Source organism: Papilio xuthus, unplaced genomic scaffold (assembly GCF_000836235.2).
Source record: "Papilio xuthus unplaced genomic scaffold, Pxut_1.1 DF826938.1, whole genome shotgun sequence".
NCBI classification, from domain to species: domain Eukaryota; kingdom Metazoa; phylum Arthropoda; class Insecta; order Lepidoptera; family Papilionidae; genus Papilio; species Papilio xuthus.
In genome coordinates, this window is record NW_013531711.1 from 930,538 (window position 1) to 951,511 (window position 20,974).

The following is a 20,974-nucleotide window of genomic DNA, read 5'->3' on the forward strand; positions in this document are numbered from 1 at the left end:
CGATTTGAAGATACTTTTAAAGGGATATAGCTTATTTATACGGTAGTAACATAGATGTTTTTTTCATAGCGCTCTGACCAAGTTCTTTGTTCTTATACACAGTAATTATACACAACTTTTGATCCTTTATCTAGTGAAGAAAAATATACTAAGATATGTTTGTTTAATATAGAATTACTTATCTTCACATCAGCATATTGCGACAAAGTCGTATTTTGATAGGGTTGAATGCATCGCAGCAGAGTGCATCCGCTCTCCGCCGTCCCACTCGGCTGTTTTCAATTCCCTTATCAATTTAACGAAAATACGTTTATCTGAAGAACCGAACTATTTGTAAATAATGTTTGTTTTCTAAAATTCTAACCCCTTTGTATAGTTTCCATCTAGGATTATTTCTGATATATTTTTTTGGCTGCTCTCAGCCGCCTTCTCTTTCCCCCAACATGTGTGGGTCAGGGACCTGGGATGCGGGTTTCTCTTTATTTCTTTATTATAAAAATATGCAAAAACTTTATATACAATCAATCTTATAACTAGTTCTAGGTTAAAACTGTTAAACTCTTAAATGCTATATACAATTTGTTAAAAACTTTTAATTTTACTAAAAGGCTAAAAACAACATGTCAAATTAAAAAAAACATGTAAAACAAATTATATAAATAGAACCGTTAAAACTTTAAAACTATACACAATAAGAGTTAAATCTTGTATCTATAATCTAAACGTTAAATTAAGAAATATAGTATCATATTAAAAAGGAAAAAATTAACATTTACGGTCAATATTCAACGGCGTTTACATTATATTTAGAAGGCAAAACATAACTGAAAATATTATCTGTTGTTTTCAACAAAATTGTAAATTCGTACAAAACATGCAGACAATATTTTTACGTAGCGCAAATACACGATAAAACTGAAATCTTAAATAGCAACGTTCTATAAACCCATAGAGATTCAAATATAATAGGTTGTATACAGCACTGAATGCAGACCAAGAGACATTTGTAGAAAGTCAAGAAGTAACAAGCAAGCCGCGAGGACATCGTTACCAGAGATTGCTGTTATTTGTCTCACTCTATACCTCTCTGTGTTAGACGTTCAGCTGATAGTCACTGATAATATTGCTTGATAACCTTTTTAAACCATTGTAACAAAACGGAAAGCGAAAATGTTATACACTTTTTTTTAGTTAGAGATATAGAGATTATGAGTTATGGTCTAATTTACCCCCTAGGTAAAGTGGTAGCGACTTTATAATGAACTTCAACTGAACTGACAAAAACTTTTGATTGGTGACGTCATTATCACGTATCAGTTCAATACCTTTTTAATATTTATTATAGATTCGCTTCCGAATACATTTTATCTATGGGCAGGTTCACTAAATAAAAAATAATCTTAAAAAATAGTTAATACTGATTTCTTACTAACAAACATTACTAATATAATAAATGTAAAAGTTTAAATGGATGGATGTTTGTAAGAAGGTATCTCCAGAACGGCTCAAAGGATTTTAAAGGTACAGATGTACAATATAGTTTGGAAGAACACATAGGCTACTTATTTTTATTCCGCGCGGACGGAGTCACAGGCGACAGCTAGTAAACTAAATATAATAATGCTTTGAATTTAGTTACATAATTAAACTCTCACCCTTTTAATATCTTCGTTCCCAACTGTTATTAATATAAGGAATTTATTTATAGGCAATTAGTGAGTTCCGAAACAAATAACTGGGTGCGATCTTTACGTTATTCCCCAAACTGTATAGGATATCGAAAATACCCGTCAGTTATCTGATGAAATTTATAATTGCCTTTGAATTGCAATTAACGAAAAGGGTTTAAAGTTAGTTCAACTATAAGTACCTATAGAAAAGCAAATTCCTTATCTTTTAATCAAAAATAGAATATTCTTATGTCATAAACATTTTTTTTTAATTTAGAACAGAATATTGGATTTGAAAGAAAGAAGATTACATTATACATTCACGAATTACACAAGGTTATATGTAGGAAATAAATATATACTAAAATGGTTAACATTAAGCATAAGGCTGATTTTCAGTGGAGCCTTCCACAGACTGACTACATTTACAACAAACATACATAACTTAGACTAACAAAACTTATAAACAAGATCAATTTCACTCAAAACACACACATTAATTCGTTGAAGGCTTTATTAGAATCGATATAAAAGCGTCATTTTCCTTTAAAGTCAAAATTGTTCAAAGCTTTCAACGTTTTGTAAAATGTGATTGTCATGATAGTTTAAATTCATCTCATAGTGTCATTTCTGAATACAAAAGGTAAAAGAAATAAATTACTGAATGCTGAGCTCAATGGCTTTATTTCATATCCAGTTGGAAATGTTTTACAAATGTTCAAATATAAAATATAATCCAAGCTGGTAAAACCGTTTGTACAATGCAATATTATGTTCAAAGGTGACTTGAAACGTGAGATTCAAGAATCGCTATCGAAGAAATGTATGTTACTGATAAATTTCGAATTATTAAATTGTAATCCGACTTGGTTTCATTGAATATTGGCAGATTTTTATTGAACTTGACTTCATAGTTGACGAATCATGAGAAACATACAATTGTTAATTTTTCTGTAATACAGATTTTTAAAGATGCTATTTTATAAAATAAAAAAACTAGCTGTCCTCCGACTGCGTACTCGATAATTGAAAAGAACTAATCCTAAGTGTTCTTCCAGACTACGTTCTATATCTGTACTAAATGTCAGCGACATCCATTGAACCGTTCAGGAGATATCTTCTAACATCCTTCCATCTATCCAAATTTTCGCATTTATAATATTAATAAGAATAACGAATGTGTAAACCATAAACTTTAATACATATTTTACGTAAAACAAGCCTAAAATCTTGTTAACAAATTAATAATTTGTCATTTAAATTGTCTAACAGTATAATGTATCGTTTCTAGTCAGATTATTAACTACCGAAGTTCATAGTCGGTCTGTGACATATACAACGAGAACAATAGTAGTTTTACAACGCTATAGGTGTATTTTTACTAGTATTCTTTAGTTCGTAATGTTATTTTATATTCTCGTCTAGCAATAGAATGTAGAAAATGAAAAAGATATTTTAAGAAAATCAATACAATTATTTTAAAAATATGAATCGCCTTTCGTACACTGATCGAAATCTATCGTAGAAAGTTACGAGGGGTGATAAATTTATTAGTTTCTTAGGATTACCCGTTATGCGGTGAATTATTGGAAAATTTACTGCCGAGATATACGGTTCTTTATGTATATTTTATTTTAACACAGTAATAACTAGTGTTGATTTTATTTTAAAAATATTTGCCGTGGGTTTCCACTGCCATAACGTATGTATAAATCTCATTCGTCTCCTTCATCTTCTTTTATTATATATACCTAACATTGATTTAAAAAATATGGAGTGAGACTTTAATGGATAGCGCCATCTATTGGGAGCTTTTTAAACCAATTTTCATATTTGGAATTGATTAATAAATAGTTTATACATAAATTCTTTATTGTTATAGATATATGTTCGAAAAAATCGAAAAATGATTTAGCGACGACGTAAAGAAATTAATTATGACTGAGTTTCGCTTTTATTTTTCACTAATTTTTCATTCATTTGTACGCAGTGTTGTCGGTTCAAAAGATAGAGTTCTCATGTTTTCCTCATTATGCCATGAGTCAGTTGTGCGATTAACGTGAGAATGTGCCTTCCCATTGTCAGTCATTGTCCTACGAGCCTTTTGTTGGTAAACCGTTTGAGTCGCAAAGACTGTCAGAATTCAGGTCGTTGACATGAGCGTTCCGTCAAGTACATCGTAACGGTTAGTTTCTGCAACAGAACTTGTACAAAAATATGATGCTATCTCTATTTTTTCAAGGAGAATGAAAGGGATGACAAATTTTCGTCGATCGAATCTTGGCGTACATTATTAAAAAGTGAAATAACCAGAATAAGAAAAAATAAGACGATTTTTTAAAAACTATTTTAAAAGTTTTGATAAATGTGTTAAAATTTGTCCTTACTAAATATTTTTAAGAGCATTATTGTGATGGAAGTTGATATCATTTATATGTGTCGCATGCATTTAAAGTTTGTATGCAAGAAAGTTTTCAGAAAGCTGACGTCATGAAATATTCAACTTCCAATTTGAAATTTAAAGCAAAACGACACAGTGAAAACTGCGAACAAGTTATTTTGGTATAACTGACAGACAGCGTGCATTGAAACAATACTCTAACAAGCTAAATTGAAAAAATATTCCGAAAAATATTTGTCCAAGAAATTTTTCTTTCTGAGCATTAAAGGTAAAGGCTTTCGATTAAAGGTAGGCAATGCGTATGCAATTGCGTATGTCTATGGGCAACAGTCTCCTTGCTATTTCAGTAATTTCGGGTGGCACCTCGCTCGTTTGCCACCTTATGATATAAAAAAAAATGAAAATATTAACAGTCTTGAGCCTATTCTTTCAAGATACATGTATTCACACTGCTATCGTAAAACATTTATTAGCACAAGCGTAGAGTTAAGTTGGAATGGTTACAAGAAATATGAATAAATCTCAAATAATCTGTTAATTTATTTATACAAAACCAGCAGTTGGCCGCGACTTTGTACGCGCGGAATTAAAGAAACTTACTAATATTATAAATGTAAATGGATGGATGGATGTTTCTTTGAAGCTATCTCCGGAACGGATCTCGCTGGAATTTGGCATACATATAGAACATAGCCTAGAAGAACACATAGGCTAATAATAAAGTTTTTTTAATTCCCCGCGGATGGAATCGCGGGCGACAGCTAGTAAAAAATATAACTTATTCATCCAGGGATAGTGTAGCTTTCCAACAGTGAAAGAATTTTTCAAATCGATACAGTTCTTTCGGCGCCTATTCAATAGAAACAATCAAACCTTTCCTCTTAATAATATTATAATAAACTTTTGTAATCTATAATTATGAAATTACGGGATTTACCGATCTATTTATTTTAATTGAGAAAAATTGTGAAAACAGTATAGGATTAACGTAGTATCCGTAATGTGAGTTCAAAATGTTCACTCGACTTCCATGAGGTCGTTCATAGTGCAGTAAAGCTCTAGAGTTTCTCTTTAGAACACTTCACACGAAAACGTCAAGAAATAAATACGAGGGAATGTTACACTTAGTACAAAGTGTCACATTAGGTAACAGAAGAGGGTCGTATGAGGTCCGAATATATTTCATTTATCGCACAATGTTACTATAATTTCGGTCATAAAGTACTAAATACAATTAATAATTTATTTTTAAATTTTCATTTTAACACTAAAGTCGATTTAATGTTAATCGGTCTTAATGTTTAATCGCTCAGTATAAACCAGGAACGTATTAAAGCGTTCGAGATGTGGGTCTATTGGGGGATGTTCGCCATAAGCTGGACTCGCAAAGTATCAAACAAAGAGGTTCTACGACGGGTCAATCAAAAACGGGAACTTTTGCAGACCGTCAAGATGAAAAAAGTATCTTACCTCAGCCACGTGCTCAGGAACGACAGATACAATCTGATTCAACTCATCTTGATGGGAAAAGTTCCCGATACAAGTAGTGTTGGTCGCGCATCATCCGAGAGTGGACAGGCGTTGCGAGTGCCGCCCAACAATTTCGCTTCGCAAGAGACAAGAGAAAATATGGAGTACTGATCGCCAACCTCCGTTATTCGGAGAGGCACCTCAAGAAGAAGAAGATAAACCAGTAACCTACTGGTTTATTCATGTAGACCTAAATATATAATTTAATATAGTTAGATATAAAAAACAAACAATTTAATCAATATGTACACAAATATGTACAAAATTAATCAATCATTTATGTACCATTCATATTTTATCTATGATTTTTTTCTTTTTATTCAACGTTAAAATATTCTATATAAATCAAAAACAACTATTGTACAACCCTAATTTAATTGTAGGATAAAACGAAACATTTATTCATAATTTTACTTTTAAAAAGAAACAAGAGTATTAAACTTGAACTTTCTTTTTAACCTTTTACAAACTCGAGTATTTCAGAGGAGATGAGATAATGTTTACAAATTGACGGTAGCGAAGTTTTACTTTGTTTTAATTATCGTTGCGTTGGCGACATTGAAAATATCCTTGTTTACTTTTTGTTGTAATGTTGGCAAATATGGTTTGTTTTGTGTATGAATTAAGTCAATACATATCATCATCCATCAGGTCACTATACTTCCCCACTGAGGGGCTCTGTACCCTAAGGTTTGGGGTGACTAGGCCATAGTCAATCTTTGAATTTATTCGTACATATGTACAGGTTGTATCACGATATTGTCCTTCACAATAAGGACATCGGGTAAAAGCACCTATGTAAATCAATGAATCAATAAAATTAAGGCATGGTGAGATTCGAACCCAGGATCTGTAGATTACAAGTCAAATGCTTTACCCCTGAGCTACCGACGCTCAATTCAAATTGATGGCATTTGAATATGCCCATTTCTCTTTATAACTAATTTTCATGTCTACAGCTTCAAATAATTGGCGCCGCGCCGTTGAAATGTAATCAATAAATAATTGCCGTTCCATCGAACAGTAGAATCTCGTTGTTACGTGAATAATTTGTTCATTGATAATACTACGCGGCTAATAACTCACGTCATTACCTTATTAAAGCCAGAAATTTGATTTTGTGTTAATTTATCACCTTCACCAGTACACTACACAACACATACGTATATTTTAATTCTTAATTTATGTACAGTATCAATTGTGTCATACACTTCCCTGCCAAAGAGCTAGAGTCATCCAAAGTTAGAAATTAGACTTTAGTCAACCACGTCTAGTGCGGATTGCAGTATTATTTAAGTGTGCAAACCCCTAAAGCCTCTTAAACCTTGTCGATAACATGTTGATAGATTTACTATAAATATTGCAAGTAAAGTGCTTGACGCCTGAGCCACCGACGCTGTCGCTCTTGACTTGCAATCTACAGGTCCTGGGTTCGAATCCCGCCATGTACCAATGTGTTTTTCGATTTCCGATTTAAATATGTACATTTATCCGAAGTTCTTACGGCGAAGGAAAACATTTTGATGCAATCTGCACATATCTGAGACGAAATTCAAAGATATGTGTGAAGTCAACCAACCCGCACTTGGCCAGCGTGGTTGACTATGGCCTAATCACCTTTAACTTAGGGTTGGCTCCGAGCCCCTCGGTGGGGACGTATAGTGAGCTGATGATGATAATGGCATATTGATTAGAAATTAAATACGACTACCAACGTAAGTACATTATTTGACTTAAATAATTTATCACCAATTAACAAGTTTCGGAACTAATTAGTACCTTAATTGACATCACACAGAGTGCAAAAACTTTGTAGTTAAATAACTAATTAAATTCTAACACAATCGATATTACTCACATTTTAGTCACGTCTGTAGACGTAATGAGTTTATCGAGCGCTTGTTGCTGCAAGGAAAGTGATGGGAACCAGACCACGGGGAAGGGAGCCCATATACTAAAAAGGTCCTACATCAATATACTAAAAGACACCGCATAGGAAGGAATGCCGGCGCCTCGTGAAGCGGGTCGCTGATACTTGATGACCACGATCAGTCTGAAAAGACTGCAGCGACAAAGAACAAGAATAGATACTAAACTAACAATTTGCTAAAACGTTCATATGCTAGAGCCCTGTTTTTGCAGTTCTCAAATTTACTTTTAGTGTCAAAAAGTATAGTACGCTTTTTTATCGTTACTTATTAGATTTTTGTTTTCTTTACATTGTAGTAGTGTATGTTAGTTACCTTTATTATTTATGCATTAGGATCAAAGAAACTTTAAAGGATATTTTTACGGAATGTGAAATATTTATTTATCAACTCCTCCGCGCGTTGTCTACGATGAAAAATAAAATATCACGTCGTGTTTTCTGTTCCGCTCATTCCTTTGTGCTCGAGCAAAAACAATTGTCGGCAAATTTTTAATTTTTCCTAGAATATAATATTATTTTCTTAACGTACTTTATATTCTGCCTTTATTACAATAGAGATTGGCCTTTTTAGAATATATTCTATACCAACCGACTCCGACCGAGGTTCGCAAGAAATTAAAAAAAAAACTTAATTTAACCTATGTGTTTTTCCAGTCTATGTTTTGCACCTATGCCAAGTTTGATCGAGTTCTAAAGATATATTCTAACAAACATCCTTTCGTCGTCAAACACTTCAAAAGTCAATTACTAACATCCATTTAATTACATATATCATCATTCCACTTAGGGGCTCGAAGCCTACCCCAAGTTAGGGATGACTAGGCAATAGTCAACCACGCCGGCCTTTGGATTAGTTGACTTCACATATATTTATTTTCGTAGATACGTGCTGGTTGCATCACGATGTTTTCCTTATATTTCCTTATAAGAACGTCTGATAAATGTACATATGTCAATTGCAAATCGAAAAACACATTCGTACATAGCGGGATTCGAATCCAAGTCCTGCAGATTGCGAGTCAAGTGCTTTAACCACTGAGCAACCGACTCTATTTTTTTTTTAGATATTTATAAAGTGATCTTAGGTTTGGAAGGCATTCTTATCATTGTGGCAATTTCCATTTGAATAGACTCGTAATAAAGTGCAAAAGAAATATACTGTAATACTCTTAGTGACACCCTTTATTTGGCATTCCGTTATAAAAGAAACATTAATGGAAACGAAACAAAAGAATTATTCCATAATCCCAGCACGAATACAAATCCGGTGTATTGTTAACAAGCCATAAAGGATTAATCGTTTCGGCCGGTCTTTTAAATGGTTTCATAATGGATTTATTCGAATACACTTAATTTTTGTCATTTATTTTGAAACGAAGGCAACAACGCTGTATAGGTTTATATCAACAACGCGATGATTACTAACATAATAATTTATATAGTTCAAAGGGTGTTGTATATATGTCAATTTGATTGTGATCTACCATAGCGTAAACTACTTAACCATTTTGAGCTAGTCAGGTATCATTCCATTCGTATTCATAAAGTTAATCGTATTTATCTAACTTTTAAATAGCCAACGAGTTTTACATGTTTTTTTTTATTTATTTTTTAAAAACAGAAGGGGGCAAACGAGCAGCGGAAACACGGAGGTGTTCAACGACGCCCATGGACATCAGCAATAGAATGTTTTTTGTCTGCCATGTGTAGTAGTAAATTTTCAAAATCCTAATGTTACTAATGTTATAAATGCGAACATTTTGATTGAATTGATGTTTGAAGGTGTATCTCGCTGAAATTTGGCAAAGATATACAATATAGTCTGGAAGAAGATAGGCTGTTAATTATTTTTTTTATTCCGCGCAGACGGAGTGACGAGCGACAGCTAGTATATACTATTTAAAGATATATTTATAAGTCATTGAAACTAATATCTGTTAAATACAGAACTTGCTTAGCATCTATTCATTCAGTGAAGCTGAAATTTATCAAAATCCATTAATAATTAAATAACTTTCCTAATCGAAAACATTAAAGGATTCGCTCCTATTTAAACCAATCGCTGGTCCGTAGCTAAGTTGGATTCGGACAAAAAGCAAAGAACCATGAATTATTTTGGGCGTTGTTATTGACACCTTTTGAAACGAATAGTCAATTGAACCTCCCTCGAAATTTTCACCTCTATTCTTTACTATTCGGAAAGGAATTTCTAATTTTTATTAATTTAATATTCAAAAAATGTTTCGAAATATATATAAAAGTAAATTGAAATCTTAGGGATTCTTTGATTTTCTATTTATTGTAAAACATGATAAGTGTATAAAAGAAAACATAATTAGAGGAAAATGAAAAAGGAGAAGTAATAACCACTAGAGTATGAACAATTTTGTTTGTTAAATATCCTTTAATTTTATTAATGTGAAGTTTGTGAATGTACAGTAACTTAAATCTTTCTTCTCTATTATCTTACTGTATTTCTTTAACGAGAAAACCAATTTAGAGAAAGATCCTTTTCCTTTAGGAATTAATTTCTATTTGGTCGTTTTACTGTCGGGACACGTTTTGTAAGAATTTGGAATTATTCAATTTTCCTGTTACGACATACTCGAATTACATATTTAATTCTAGCTTCTACTAGTTAATTGTTGTTCAAAAAGCATAAAATAAGAATTTTTGCTGCAAGTTATGCAGCAAAAAAAGTTCCCTATTTTTTTCTCTTGTTATAAGTCTACTTTAAGCTATAATATATAACCTTTTTTTTACAGAGGGGAATGCTTTATGCAGCACCCCGGGGGGACGCGGTAGTTATGTGGGATTCTCTTCCGGATGGGGAGCATACCCACTAAACCTCCTACGCAACATGGCTAGGCCACGGGCACCCTTGCGTTTTGTCCGCGACCTCGCCTGCGTCAGCTGCCGAAGCAGGTCCCACTATGGGGGAGGGCCTACCTTCAGCCTCAGGCGCTGGATCCCCCCGTATCCAGCAACCTAGGGCTGTTGCGGGGTTCGAGGGCGGCGATGTAAGCTTTAAAATCTTAACACTATTTCAAGCTATTGTTTTGCTCCTTCGGGTTTCCCGTTAATCTTATTTCCAACTGGACCGTTAAAGTATAAGTAACTTTATCATTCTACTACATAAGCACTGGTATTTGGTTTATTACTTCTTACTAATCTAACTAATATTATCAATGCGAAAGTTTACATGGATAGATGGATGTTTGTTGGAAGGTATCTCGGAAACGGCTGAACGGATTTAGTTAAAATTTGGCACAGATGTAGAACATAGTTTCGAATATACATAGGCTACACTAATAAAGTTTTTTATACATCCACGCGGACGGAGTCGCGGGCTACAGCTAGTGACTAACTAAAAACCTATCGTTGAAACATCAATTTATTTTAGTGTATGCGAATATTTTAATAGATATTTCGATTATATTTATGTATTGAATGTTGTTAATACCGTTGAGTGCACAGAGTTTTGAGCGAGTATAATTTGATGGCGTACAATGGCCGTGTGAAAAGCTATTTCAAATTGTTTTCAATGGGTTTTTGATAGTGATAAATTTTTATTTCGTTAATCTTTATTTTAATATTCAAATATAACACCATTTTTTTTTCAGAGCGGAATGCTTTATGCATACTCCGCGCCCCGGGGGGGACGCGGTAGTTATGTGGGATTCTCCTCCATAGCGGAGGCGTACCCACTAAACCCCTCTGTTGCTCCAACGCATCGGGACGGGACCACAGGCACGCTTTCGCTCTCGTCCGCGGCCCCGTCTGCGCCAGCTGCCGAGGCAGCTCCCTCTCGGGCAAATATAGTACCAAACAGGTTCAAGTAAAGGGACTATTTCGTAATTTCAAATTAAAGTAGTGGATTACTAACAAATTAATAAACAGATACATGAATCTTCCTCTCAAAATATATTCACAGTTTATTTTGAAATTGCGAAATCCCAACGACTTTAATGTCAAATAAATTCTTAGTATTCATGACATACCGTGGGTTTCTGAGGCCACAATGTCTGTTGAAAACATATTGCTATATGTATATGCGTTGTCAGAATGACAGGGACGATATTGTTTTATACAGAGATTTAGATGGCAGAAAGCTTACTTGTACAATGTGAAACAAGCCCTGTAATGTGAAATTCAATCGCTTGAGTAACATATCAACAAACATTTACTATTTTTTTATCATTAGGTGGCAAAGGAGCGAGCGGCCCGAAATCAATGAAATAGCGAAGTGACCGTTGACCGTAGACATATGCAATTGCATATGAGTTGCCTACCTTTAATTGACGGAGGAGAGTACGCACAGAAAGAAAATATTTTCCCTTCCCATGCATCCTCTCACTAATATATCTTACTTATATCTTAAATGCGTATGTTTAGATGGATGGATGGATGTTGGTTTGAAAGTATTTCGAGAACGACTGTACTGATCTCGCTGAAATTTGGCATAGATGTATAACATAGTCTGGATGAACACATGGACTACTAATTTCTTTTATCTCCGCGCGGACGTAGTCGCGGGCGATGGCTAGTATAATTATATATATGCGGTATTAAATTATAGGCATGAATTAAATAAGCTCTATGTATAAAGAGATTTTCTACAAAGGAATGTTAACGAATTTACTGAGAGTGACAATGCTTTGATCAAAACATTATTAATTATTCCAAGAAATATTTCTGAAGGAGTTTTTGGTCATCTTAAAGCTGTTAAATAATAAAAATCTAATTTAAATCTGTCATATTTTAGAACTGGAATAATTAGAATCATATTTGAATATAAGTGTAGCAGTTTTTAATTATATTAATTTATAATCTTTCTAATATTATAAATGCGAATGGATGGATGGATGTATGTTTGAAGGTATCTCCAGAACGTCTGCATAGATCTCGCTGAAATTGGCATAAATGTAGAACACAGCTTGGAAGAACACATAGGGTACTAATTTCATTTCTTAATTCCGCGCGAACGGAGACTAATTATTTTATAAATTCTTAACTGTGATGTCCATCAATCTTATCTTAAAATCACTATTATATCCAAAATCTATAATAAAAGATAATTTGTCTGCAAAGGCAATCTTTTTAAAAGATAAGTAAGCAATGTTAAGTTCACGATGTAAAAACTTCTAAAGACGCGCCGACGATATTGAGCAGGATATCGTTAGATTAAATTGACACCATTTATCTTTCCTTATCGCCTCCTAGTAAAAAGGTAACTAAGCAAGCAGTTTATATAGGTAATTTTCTTACTACGGCAACACGTACTTAATCTCTTTACATAAGTAAGTAAAAACGTAACCATAAAACCTTAATTCTTTAGTAGCACAGAATATTTACTAGGGTTTGTTGAGCACAGAAAGTATTAGAAAATAATAAAAGCGCCATCTATTGACTGTATTTTAAAACTATCTTTTTTTAATTCAAACTGAAAAAAAAGCTTTTGTACGTAAAATTATTTTACTTTAGTATACTCGAGAACATTTTATATAAATATTTATCAAATAAATAAAATTTAAGGCGAGTGAGATTTCAAGTGCTTATTTTAAGTGCGTTCTTTGATATTTGAATAAATAACTAAATCAAAATCAATTACATCTGTGGAAATAATTAACGTAACAGCCCAGAGTATTGCATTCTCTATATAGCTAAATAGGATTGCGTCTCTGACGTGTATTCAAGCCGCAAACAAAGCTTGAGATGACATCTTGATGTTTATTATCCTATACTCATACAATTTGTCTTCATTAAGCGATACATTAATTTAAAGTAAATGCAATTTGAGAGAAGAGAGATACAAAGGCATAGTAAACATGTGTTCTTCCAGGCTATGTTTTACATCTTACCAAATTTCTGCAAGATCCATGCAGCTGTTCTATAGATACCTTCAAATAAACATCCATTCTTCCATCCTTCCATTCATTTTAACATTCGCATTTATAATATTAGTAAGATTTTCATTCAGTGTTTTTTCAAGTAACGCTTTGATGTCAATTGCCTTATCATTTGTTATGGAGTTTTATAAATAAATTCTTCGGCATTATACTTGTCTACTAATATTATAAATGCGAAAGTGAAGATGGATGGATGGATGTTTGTTTAAAGGTATCTCCAGAACGGCTGAACGGATCTCGATAAAAATCGGCACAAATGTAGAATACTGTCTGCAAAAACACAAAGGCTATTTATTAAGTTTTTTTCATAAGCTGGTTATTAAATATTTTTTAATTAAAATATTTTAAATAATAAAACATAGTAACTTGAGACACTTGAATGGACGTCGATGTGGCCGCAAAGTCCTAGAGTGGCGGCCACGGACAGGTCGACGCAGCGTGGGCAGGCCTCCCGCAAGATGGACCGATGACGTGGTCAAGGTTGCGGGAGGGTCTTGGATGCAGGTGGTACAAGACCTGTCATCGTGGCGATCTTTGGGGGAGGCCTGTGCCCAGCAGTGGGCGTCTCATGGCTGACAGGAAGGAAGGGAAGGAACTTGAGACATAAAGAACTTTTCAAAGGCTAAGCTCCGGTTTACTAGATAAGTATCTTAATAGACCCGAACCTTAGAGACGAAATATTATCTCCATTAAGGGAAATCCTTATCGCATCTAGAGGAAATCGGACATCGTTTACGCCTAACTTTATATGGAAACTACGAGTAATAAGAAATTTAGGTATGGTCTATACAATCGTAATTATAACCTACAAAAGATGACGTAAACCAAGAGATATAGCACGAGCTATCACCCGCGACTTCGTTCGCTCGCAATTAAAAATTAATTAGTAGCCTATGTTTCCTAGACTGTGTTTTATATCTATACCTTTCAGCCAGATCCATTGAGCTGTACTGAAGATATCTTCTAAGAAACATACATCCAAACTTTTCACTTCTTACTAATAGTATAAATGTAGTTTGGATGTATGGATGCGTGTTGTTAGCTTAATGGATCTGGATTAAATTTGGCATAAATGTTAAATATAGACTACTTACTAAGTAATTTTAATAAATAAATTTAGGCTTTCGATCTATAATCTTAAATCTACATTTATTTGAAGCGTCTTAATATACGGAAATTTCAATAAACAATAAATTTTCCTAAGAGGCTAGCGTTATACTCGATTTATTGTTATTGCATATGAAAATCGATATCGGATAATAACAAACATGTTATTTTATGACTAGTCAAATAGTATACATAAAAAAACATATTTCGTGCACATATTCATAACGAAAAATTTTAGAATTTTTGTATGTCTGTCTGTCCACATTGCCGCGTTTGTTCCGGGTTATCTCCGAAACAACAAGTCCGAATCTGACGGGACTTAAACGAGAATGTAGCTGATCTATAGAGGCATATTACAGGTTTTTTTTTGCGCAAACGAAGTCACGGGCGACCACTAGTATTTCAATTGTCATCATCATCTTAACCTTGTCTATACATCCTTATCAGCCGTTTTGTATGAATTCATTCCTTTCTTACGCATATTCTCTGTCTTCATTTACCTTGTGATTAAAACAAAAGACTAACGTAATTTTTATGTTTAATGCAATTCTCCGACATATTCAAATACTCATGGTAATAGTAAGCCTTTTCTACTGATCCTTTCTCATTATAAACGAAAGAATGTAACAAAAGATGAAACAGGAATAATAATAATCTACAAGACCGTTGTATTTACATATTTTCACGCTTAAATAACCGCATAAAAAGATTTATGTTTTTTTGTATGTTAATGACGGGCCAGCTTTGTACTCTAGGGATGATACGAAGTTTGGTCTAAGTTATTCTTAAATTCTTTACCATTTAAATATCTATTTTTTAAAAGGATAAACCATCGCTAAGTGTCGCATTAATTGTTCATTGTTCCTTAGTGTAGTTGTAGAACGTTAAAAGTAAACTAACGTCCAGTTTGACTACCAATGAAATCAGTTAGAACAGCAAGAAGACTGATTATATTTTACTATAATAGTTTGAATAACAATTTATTTCTTTCTTTTGGTAAATAATAAAAGATATAAAGCTAATATCGATATATTCCAATAGAATAATAATTAATTATTCAATATACTAAAAGCAAATAAGAAAAAATTGCAACACAACGAATAAAAATATTATTCAATGATTCAGTCATAAATGAGGGAGCTGACGCAAAAAAATGAGTGCAAGCTGCCTTTGGAATCCATCCAATATTAGAAGCAATGCTCATTCGACGACCTTATTTATGTAGACGAAAGCAATCTAATAATACTTCAAGAAAGTGTCTTTAAGCGCGGATCACACAACAGTCAAATAATTAAATTTGCTACCCACTGACTGTGAGATTCTGAGGCCAAAATCTCTGTGTAAAACATATATTCCTGTCATTATATGTACTAATATTATAAAGCAGATGAGTTTGTTTAAACGCGGCTAACCTCGGGAACTACTGGTCCAATTTGATTTTTTTTTGTTGGATAGTCCATTTATAGAGGCTTAAGGCTATATAACATTACGTCGCGACCAATAGGAGCGAGCGTCACTAATTTTTTTTAATACCGCGCGCGGGCGAAGTCGCGGGCGAAAGCTAGTCCTACATAAAACAGATAACAATATGTTTTCAACGGGGATTTTGACATCAGAAACTCACTTTTAGAATTGAATATTGTACAGCAGTCTGTTAAATAAAAAGCTATAATTAAACATGTCGTTGGTTTAACCATCGATCCAATAACATTGTGAGCGTGAAGTTAAATTTCTTCAAAATGGGTAGGAAATAAATGTCCTCGACTGTGAAACCCTCTTATCCTTTGTGAATCGTAAATGCAGGTAAAATTGAAAGTTCCAATATAACTCGAATGGCCGTGTTCTTTCTAGTTGTCCACTTTTTATCACAACCCATATTTGCGTAGCCGATTACCCAAGGGATGAATTGTAACATTCTTTGGTAAAATATGTCAACTTATTTATTTTTTTATAGAAAAGATGACCAAAGTTTATTAGAACATGTTTTGGAAGACATGTCATGTTTTATCCTTTTTGATTTACTCTTGTTATATTTTTTTTAAAATGATGTTTTTAGTTTGGATAGAAATAATAGGTCTATGACTTCCTTGTAATGTTTTGATACAATATCGGATTTAGTCCATTTGATGTTGGCAATATATTTTCTTTTTTGTAGCAAAAGGTAGCAACCGGCCAGACAATTGCCTTATATTATTTGATCCGACACCCATGGACATCCGCAACGCCGGAGGAACTGCAGATGCGATGCTGAGCTTAAAGGAAAGTATGCTTTTCTTGAAGGCTCCTAAGTTTTAAATATCTTGTTATTTACATACAAATATTAAATGTTCTTTTCCACCACTCGCCAGCTACAGCCCGTTAAACTGGCGAAACATTTAAAAGTATCAACTGTATACGAACGTAGTACGTAGTAAAAAAAACACATTCATTGTAACAGTTCAGTTGACAGTTTACAGTCAACAAACCTGATCTAACATCATTTAATTTTAATAAATTTATGTACTAGCTGTCGCCCGCGACTCTGTCCGCACGGTGTTAAAATAATAATTAATGAGTAGCCTATGTGTCCTCCACACTATTTTCTACATATGTGCCAAATTTCATCAAGATCCGTTGAGATGTTACCGATATATTCAAACAAGCATCCATCTGTACTCTGTATTCTGGCGGTATTTCGAAACCAATACGACTTAGGGACCTTCAAGAAGCGAGCATACCGTTTCCTTAAAGGCCGGCAACACATGTGCAGTTCCTCTGGTGTTATTAGTAAGAATTAAGATTATTAAAATTAAATGTTGATAAGATTTGTTTTTTTATGTTTAATATTTGTTATCCATTTCTAATAATCTTTGCGTGACCTCATTGAGATCTGCAGCGCATGTCAATGTGTGTTCTGTCTGCATCTGAAGTCGAACACAAACATTTGCGGCTGTGATTTCCTTTGCCATTTAGTGTAATGGATTTACATATAACATTGCTAATGCAATGTATTCGTTTTCGTAGTGTTTAACTTTGTTTATTTAAACTATTACTTACGTATTCATTTATTTATTTATTATTAAATTAATAGTAGTAAATTATTAAATTATCATCCTATTACTACTATTATTTTTAGAGGAAAAGGGTAACGTCTTAATTAAATAAAAAAATATTTTCTGACCCACTTGTATCACCACTTATAATTTTGCTTCTAACCGTTGGTTTTTGATCAAAAGCTGTGTATAAAACATATCGTCATCCCTGTCATTTTATTTGATACAACGAGATCACCGTATATAATAAACGGGAGATCTTGGTCTCAGAAACTAACGGTCAGTCACGTTATTGTGGGTTTCTAAACCCAAAATTTCTGTATAAAACATATCGTCATCCCTGTCATATCTTTGATACAACAGAGATAAAAATATATTTTAAACGGAGATTTTGAATTCGGGAACCCACATATAGTCACCTAAGTCACATCTATTAAGAACTGACTACATATGCTAATACAAAAATTCATTATATATTTAGGAAAATGTTACTATCGGCATGAGAACTGGGAGCAGTTAACTTGGAAGGCTAAGGAGGGAATGCACTTACATGCTGCACCTGAGCCTAATTGAATTACAAGAAATTATTCTATTAAAATAAGAATTTGAATAATCGATCTTCGTAGCTTTGTTATTTCTACTGCTGGTAATATATTTATATGGAATCAGGTTCAGCTGACGTTTCATATCCAAATTATGTATATGTTGCCCAGCCCTCATTATACGTGATTGAAGCCATTTTCTAGTCTTTCTACTTCAGTAGAAGTTTGCTTGTTTACACACTCTTCTTTACAATTCAAAATTTCTCTATTTTTTGTTTATTACTTCCAAATTGTTTTTCGATTATTAAATATATTTTACCATCTCTATATTTATGATGTAAGCAATTTGATTTACTGTAGCTAATGAATTTCGCAACAAATAATCGCCTAAGGCTACTTCCTCGTACAGAAATGTACCTTTATTGAATTTTGTCTATAGAACGCAATTAATTGTATCGATGAAATTTATTTTAGGATGTTTTTCATTGGATTTTTTATTATGTGTTATTAATAAGGCTATATTTTAATTAACGTTATTATATTAAGTTGTTTTAAATATGTTTAAAGATTGATATAAATTATTTATTTATTTATTTTTATTTATTTAATCTTTGTACACAGTTTAAAGTACATAGTGTAACATTACATAGAAATGCAGTGATGTACAGGTGAGCTTAACTCTAAAAGAGTTATCTTACAGCTAACCTTGCGATACAGAGAGGATGTATATTGGGTAATAACTGTACGTGTACAAATAGACATAACTATATAAATTCTTACGTACTACTAAACTTAACTATATAACTATATTATTGTTTATTTATTTGCGATCGGAATTTGAAAATTAATATTTCTTGCTTGTGTAAACGATTAGAGAGGTTTCTTAGGATCATCTTAATTTCTAATCGAGGCTCTTTTGATATAAGCGCCTTAATCCTTAATTTCCTGCGTTCAAGGAATTCCAGTGAAATTGTATTTTCTTGATCCATATTTGTTTTAGTAGAGAAAGCAGGAATAAACACATAACATAATTGGTAGAGCGTTAAGTGTTTAATGAAGATTAAACCTAAAATGTTCTAATTTATTATATTAAATATTTTTAGAGTCTTTAAAACTAATACGAGCAAATAAAGCTTTTAAAAGTTTTTTTTATTTCATGGAAAATTTTATTTTTTCAAGAGTATTTTAAAGCAGAAATATGAGGACGGTTTTTTTTCTATATCATAAGGTGGCAAACGAGCGAGTGGTCACCTGAAATCGTTGAAATAGCGAAGTGACCGTTGCCCATAGACATATGCAATTGCATTTGCGTTGTCTACTTTTAATTGACGGAGGTAAAGAGGCACAGAGAGAAAAATATCTTCCCTTTCCATGCATCCTCTCATTCGGAAAGTCCACTTCCACTTCGCACGTCTTTTCCTTATAAGAAAAACGGTGGGAAGGGAAAGAGGACTTAATTAGGCCTCCGGGACGCACACTCTTTAGACGAAACGCGGAATTGCTTCCACTTCACGCCTGTCTTCTGTGTGGTGTTGGTATTTCACCGGGCTAGCCGAGACAATTCGTGCTAAGCGGTTAAAGCGGGCTCTACCACTGTTAAATTTAACTAACACCATAATATTTGAGGCATAATATTGTTTTTTTAGAATTAACAAACTTCAAACCTTATTTACTTTGCATTGCTTATTAATAGTATACACGTTAAATCTTTATATTAAGACGAGTACGTATAGTTACTATACAAGTAAACTACCACAGGATTATGATATTACATCGGATCAGTTTCACAGTCACGTTATATGGAGACGCTGCATGAACTAAATAACATTGTTAATGTAGCTAAAGTTAGCTCTTTGAGACCTAACTCACGACTACGAACTTTGTAGACGATATTACAAGAAAACAAAGGCAATCGTCAACAAAATATACAACGACTTGTAAACAAAAAAAGTCCTAAATTTTCGTAACGCATTTTGAACTTAAAATTAAAATCTACTAAACATATAGACAGTTTAAAAATTAATAAAAAAAAGGGTCTTGACAGACGGACGGACGGACAATAAAGTGATCCTATAAGGGTTCCGTTTTTTTCCTATGAGGTACGGAACCCTAAAAATGAGACCCATCTGCAAGCAAAATCTTTGGATCAAAATCGGAACATCAAGGGAGGAGTTATATGGTAACACACATAAAAAAAAGGACGAATTGATAAGCTCCTTCTTTGTAAAGTCGGCTTAAAAATTCTTTTTTTTTAATGACAACCTCCTTGGCAGTCAATAAAAAAAAGATATAAAAAATGTAATTGCATGTATTACAATGGTGGAAAACTAATGCAACAGCTTAGCGTAATGTGATATTTTTATGTCATAAGGTAGCAAACGAGGAAGCAGCGTATTAATTCGCCCAAATAACGAAGCGACGCAGCCCTAAGACATCCGTTATTGCAGATGCGTTGAATACCTTTAAGAGATGGAGAAGCGCGGAAAGAGAATATTTACGCCTGTCTTCTGTTTTCCTGGTATTGTAGCGGGCGAGGTTCAGTCGTACAACAGATGCAGTGCCTGGCATCTACCACTTAAAATTAACACAAACAATTAAAAAATATAGTTCATGCTGATTATGAACGAATGAATTCACAATGCAAAATACAACTGATCATCTTTTTAATATTACATTCAAATATTTTAAATACGAATGTTTACATGGATGGATGGATGTTTGAAGGTTTCTCCAGAACGGCTGAACGAATCTCGATGAAATTTGGCATACATATAGAACATAGTCTTGAAAAATGCATAGGCTACTATTCGGGTTCCATACCTCATAGGAAAAAAACGGAACCCTTATAGGATC